Here is a 6,418-nt window from a genome sequence, read left to right as displayed (position 1 = left end):
TGCTGCCATATGATGGGGCGTTGGGGAGCCCCTGGCGAATATGAAACGTACCAAAGTGTACGGATGCAGTCGATAAGCAGATCGAAGTAAAATGAAGTAAGAAACGGAAACCACATGAACTGGGCCGCAAACTATTTTCATTATAACTTGATGGATACGTCAAGGCGTATCTAGTACAAATATTGTGATAAGCATCCGGGCTATTTAACATGCCGGAATCAAGAGGGTGCAGCATGCAGGTCCTGAGAAATGAATATAAATACCGTCAAGAAGACGTATAGAGGTTACTCTACGCACCTATGCTGCTTGCATCCTTTATATGCCGATCCTTCAAAGGGACTGGTCAGCAGGCCCGTGGGGAAAGGAACCTGAAAAAAAGAAGAAGGTGAAAGTATGTGTGTCCGGGATCGGTCTAGCCAAACTGTAGATCCCAGGTTAGCTTCTGCCTCCGTCGATGTCCATGGGATTTTGAGTGTGTAATTATGTATGAGTGGTGCGATGCCACTACTTCATCGGGACTGGGACGGAGTGTAGGATCGAAAGTATGTCTAGAGGGGGGTGATTAGACTACTTGACCAAATAAAAATCTAGCCTTTTCCCAATTTTAGTTCTTGGCAGATTTTAGCATCTTAGCACAAGTCAAGCAATCAACCTACACATGCAATTCTAAGAGTATAGCAGCGGAATGTAAAACAATTGCATATGAAGGTAAAGGGATGAGTTTGAAGGAGCAAACGCAATGTTGACACGGAGATTTTTTATCTGTGGTTCCGATAGGTGGTGCTATCGTACATCCACGTTGATGGAGACTTCAAGCCACGAAGGGTAACGGTTGCGCGAGTCCACGGAGGGCTCCACCCACGAAGGGTCCACGAAGAAGCAACCTTGTCTATCCCACCATGGTCGTCGCCCACGAAGGACTTGCCTCACTAGGGTAGATCTTCACGAAGTAGGCGATCTCCTTGCCCTTACAAACTCCTTGGTTCAACTCCACAATCTTGACGGAGGCTCCCAAGTGACACCTAGCCAATCTAGGAGACACCACTCTCCAAGAAGTAACAAATGGTGTGTTGATGATGAACTCCTTGCTCTTGTGCTTCAAATGATAGTCTCCCCAACACTCAACTCTCTCTCACAGGATTTGGATTCGGTGGGAAAGAAGATTTGAGTGGAAAGCAACTTGGGGAAGGCTAGAGATCAAGATTTATGTGGTTGGAATGGAATATCTTGGCCTCAACACAAGTGTAGGTGGTTCTCTCTCAGAAAATGTATGTTGGAAGTGTAGGCATGTTCTGATGGCTCTCTCTTCGAATGAAGAGTGGGTGGAGGGGTATTTATAGCCTCCACACAAAATCTAACCGTTACACACAAATCACTAAACTCGGTGGGACCGATTCAAAGAACTCGGTCAGACCGATTTGGTTCATAATGTGACCGTTAAGTATTTCGGTGGGACCGACACATCAACTCGGTGGGACCGATATCATTAGGGTTAGGGCATAACGTAATCTCGGTGAGACCAATTACACAAACTCGGTGAGACATATTTTGGTAATAGACTAACAGAGAGTTGGTCAGGCAAACTCGGTGGGACCGATTCGCTCATCTCGGTTGGACCAAAACGTTACGAAAAGGAAACAGATTGTTTGCATTGCAATCTCGGTGGGACCGATCGCTCATCTCGGTTTGACCGAAATGTTACGAAGGGAAACAGAGAGATTACAATCCCATCTTGGTGAGACCGAGATCCCTATCGGTGAGACCGAAAAGACTAGGGTTTCTGGCAGTGGCTATGTCAACTGAACTCGGTGGCTCCAGATATGAAATTTCGGTGGGGCCGAGTTGGACTTTTGGTTTGCGACATATGTGGATATGAGAAAGTAGTGGAGGGTTTTGGAGCATATCACTAAGCATTTTGAGCAAGAACCTCATTAAGCAACACCTCATCCCTTCTTAATAGTATTGGCTTTTCCTATAGACTCAATGTGATCTTGGATCACTAAAATGGAAAATGTAGAGTCTTGTGCTTTGAGCTTGAGCCAATCTTTTGTCCTTAGCATTTTGAAGGGTCCACTTTCTAATCCATGCCATGCCAACCATTGAGCTTTCCTGAAATATTCATCTTGGAATAACATTAGCTCAATGAGCTATATGTTGTTAGGAATTACCAAAACCACCCAGGGATAGTTGCACTTTCAATCTCCCCCTTTTTGGTAATTGATGACAACATATAGATCAAAGTTTCGACAAATGATAAATAAGATTAAGAAACATCGTCGCTTTGAGAAGTATGTGATAAGCAAGAGCTCCCCCTAAATTTGTGCATTATTTAAAATTTGCTTTGGATGCAAATGCACAATCGATTAGGATCATGGGTTACTCTTCCATGTCACATACATCTTGGTGGAGCACTCAAAATGACAGAAATTAAAACACATGCACTCATCACCAAGCGAAGTGAATGATCATAAGAGGATATAAAGATAATATCATCCAACAAGCATTAAGGTAGCATATGATCGAACACATGATCAAACAAGTATCTCACAAGGACACAAAGTAGTATATCACACAAGCACACAATAAAGTTTCAACCAAAATAGCAAGAGAGAATAAAAAGGCAACACTCTCTCTCGAAGCCTATGATCTATACATTTTTCTCCCCCTTTGGCAACAAGTTACCAAAAAGTTCAAAAATGCATAGTGCTTAACGACTCTCAGGCTTGATCTTCGGTAGGAGGTGTTGAGAGAACTCCAAGGACGAAGGCTTTAGATGAAGTAGCTGGAGCTGGTGGAGTAGCTGCTGGAGGTGGAACTGGAGCTGTTGCTGCTGGTGCTGATGCTGTAGCTCTAGTGTCTGTTACTAGCACTGCAGCAGATCTCTGTCCTCTGGGCACTCTGGCAAAAGCATATGTGGTAGACTTGCCCTTCTTCTCCTTAGCTTCCTCCTGGAGCTGCTCAACTGCAGTTTGGATCTCTGTCACCTTGACATCAAGGTCATAGAATTTTGTCTCAATAATCCTCTCCAGACTCTCCTGGTTCTTGGTCAGGGTGGCCAAGCCCTTCTCAATCCTCAGGGTGGATTGGATCAGATATCCAAGCTGGTCTTGCTTGCTCTTCAAGAATACCTGAGATGCCTCCTCTACTGTTGGCATCTTTGCAGCCTTCTCTGCCTTAGCCTTCTCTCTCTTCTCATGTGCTTGAGCTGAAGATGGTTCATTTTCATTCATCACTACTGTGTTATCTTCAAATTCAGGGTAGATGGGCAGGTGCTCCTTATCCAAAATGTACTTGCCTTTGCCCATCTTTGAGTTGACGAGCTCCTGAATATGTGGGGCATACCCACAGCTTCTCTTCTGGTCAGCACCAGTCCTCTTGATTGTCTCAACAATCAGGCTCATGACCTTGAACTTCTGTGGGACATCAAATATATGCAGCAAGTTGATGTGCCTTAAGATCCAGTTGATAGTTGGCAGACCAGACAACAAGTAGTGAACAGATCCAAACTTATGTGTATCCAAGGCAGCATCTGGGATCTCTTTGTACATGTTGGCCATAGTGTTGTGGTCTTTCTTCTTCTCTGCATAGACATCCAAGTCATCCTCGTGTTCCTCAGGAGCATTGATAAGCTTGGCCCATTCCTCAACTGTAGATTGGTACCTAGTACCTTCAGACATCCATACTATCCTTCCATCTGGATAGAAGTGGGCAGTGGAGTAAAACTGCATGATGAGCTCATCATTCCACTTGGTGAGCTTCTGGGCAACAAAAGTGTCAACTCCACATGCCTTGAAGCTATCAAGCACACCAGGGAAGTGATCCTCATTCTCCTTGATGAACTCCCAGTCAACCCATCTCATGTCACACACAATGGGCTTCTTATCAAGCAGAACTGTCTCATAGAAGTTCTGCTATTCCTTAGTGTGAAACCTATAGTCCACAGCAGTCCTTCTTCTGACAGCATATGGATCAGACTGTCTCCATAGACTCAATCCTGCATCCTTCCTGATTTTCATGTTCTCTGCAACTGGGTGTGCATCAGTGTGGTCAGGGATCTTGGGTTTCAGCTTCCTCAATACAATAGAATCTTCTTCTTCTTCAGCAGCAGCTTCAGGCACTGGGGCCTTGTTCTTCTCTTCAGCAGGGATGTTCCTAGTGCTCCTCTTGGGTTTAGGCTTTGGAGTTGGAGCAACAACCTTGGGAGCAGGTTTGGGCTTAGATGGAGCAGCCCCTGATTTGATTGCATCCCCCATAAGCTTTTGTGCTTTGGGTGCTGGTGTAGCATCCTCTTGTTCTTCTTCTTCAGAATCAATCCTCATAGAGGGCTTGCCAAGAACTCTGGCAGTAGTGGTTCTGGCCCTCTTCTTCTTCTTCTTATCTTCACCAGTTGCCTCTTCTTCAGATTCAATGGTGAACTTCATAGTTTCACCTGTGGCAACTTTTCTTGGCTTAGACATGGACTATCTTCTGGCTGGAGCCTTTGTTTCCAGACCAGGCTTTGTTGCAGCAACTGTGCCATACTCTTTCTTCAGCACCTTTTTCTTTGAAGTGGCTTCATCTTCAACTGGCACATAGTCTTCATCCTCAGAGTCAGAATTCCTCTTCTTCCTTGTCCTGGTGGCAGCCTTTGGCAAATTGCTAGGAGTGCTCCTGCTGCCATCATCATAACTGCTGGAGGGATCTGAGCCCTCACTCATCTCCACCTGCTATTCAGACTTGTTCTGGCTGTCACTCCGGTCAGACATTTTTGCAAACTCTCTGACAGCAGACCCTGTGAATAGATTATAGATGAGGTAGAGAAGATGAGCATCACAAAGTACAGGAGTTTTGCAAAATAGATGACTTAAAAACTTAGTTTTAGTTCTTCACAAAAAGCATTTCGGATCTACCGATTTGTAAACTCGGTGATACCAAAGCAGCTTTTGGAACCTAAACTAGTGAACTTGGTCAGACTGAGTCACAGTTCGGTGGTACCCGGACTGCTAGGGTTTCACAGAGAATCGAACTCGGTCACACCGATTTGCAATTTTCGGTCAGACCGAAAATGCATGTGCTCTGGCCTAAGGCAAATCGGTGAGACCGATTTCTACAACTCGGTCGGTCCGAGATGAATTCGGCGGAGACCTAACCCTAAATTTTCAAATCAAAACTAATCTACGGGATGTTTTCGTTAGACAGTATGATTTCAATCGTGGCAAGAATCATGGCAAAGCAATGTGCTAAGAATCAGAGTTAAGGATTAGCACAAAGTTCAAGTTTGTACCCTAGTTCGGCGGCAACGGTGGGCCAGACTGCCATTGACGGCGGCGGAGACCAGCAGCGGGAGGTCGCTGGTGACGAGAGGATGATCCGAAGACCCGAAGAGGCAGAGCAGGTTATGCGCGGGCGAGGAGGTTCGAAAAAATTTCCAAAATTTGGCCCGTCGGTATATATAACCTGACCCTTACGGTGTGACCGAGTGGAACGACTCGGTGGCACCGAGATGCAAAACTGCAAGCAGTTACTGCAACTCGGTGTGACCGAAAGGTTCTAATCGGTTGCACCGAGATTGAAAACCCTAGATCAACTTAGTGATCTCGGTAGGATCGAAAAGGATGAATCGGTCAGACCGAGATGCACAAAGAGGTTTTGAAGGTTTAAGTCTATGACGAATCGGGAACTCTGAGTGCTCCTCACACAGAGTGGTTCGAATCTGACTTGATCAAACTTTGTGATGTAGCATGAATAGAGTTTGAGACGAGGAAAGCATAGATAGCTAGAGGGAGTTCTTAGGCATTCTTGTCCATCCATTTGGCAAAAGAGAAAAAGCCAAACAATCAAAGCAACAAATGGATGTCCTCGAATCAGTAAAGTATGCAACCAACATGCTCACGCAATAAAATGGCAAATGAAATATGTGACAATGCATGCACAAACACTCTAGCATCTATCAAGCAATTTGGTGATGACTAGGTCATCTATATATGAGTATATTGACTTAGAAGTCAAATGAGAACATTTGATCATAGGTCATACTCATCGTTTAAGCACAAGTGGGGTTACCACTTTTACATAAAGCATTGTTGTGTTCACACCATTAGAGTTGCTTTAGCTCAATTGATTAGAGTAAAGCCCCCCTAGATGTGATATCCCCCTAAGAGGGATGAACTAACCTTGGGTTTTGTCGATGATGACTTCATGTAGGTGTTGAAGATGTAGATGCTCAATGTTGATGTAGATCATTCGGAGCAATCCTTTGGAGTGAGTTGCACTTTCAATACCTACACGGGTTAGTCCCACAAGGAACAAACAAGGATATCCATAGACATAGAGTGATGCATACACAAGATGATGTCCATGAAAGCATTAGGTTACCTTGTCCCTTGTCTTACCAACAAGAGGGTTTGTGACTCCTTGAACTAGTGCAAGATATGGAAGT

The sequence above is a fragment of the Triticum aestivum genome, chromosome 4D, assembly GCF_018294505.1.
Source record: "Triticum aestivum cultivar Chinese Spring chromosome 4D, IWGSC CS RefSeq v2.1, whole genome shotgun sequence".
Lineage (NCBI taxonomy): Eukaryota > Viridiplantae > Streptophyta > Magnoliopsida > Poales > Poaceae > Triticum > Triticum aestivum.
This window is presented reverse-complemented; position numbering follows the sequence as displayed.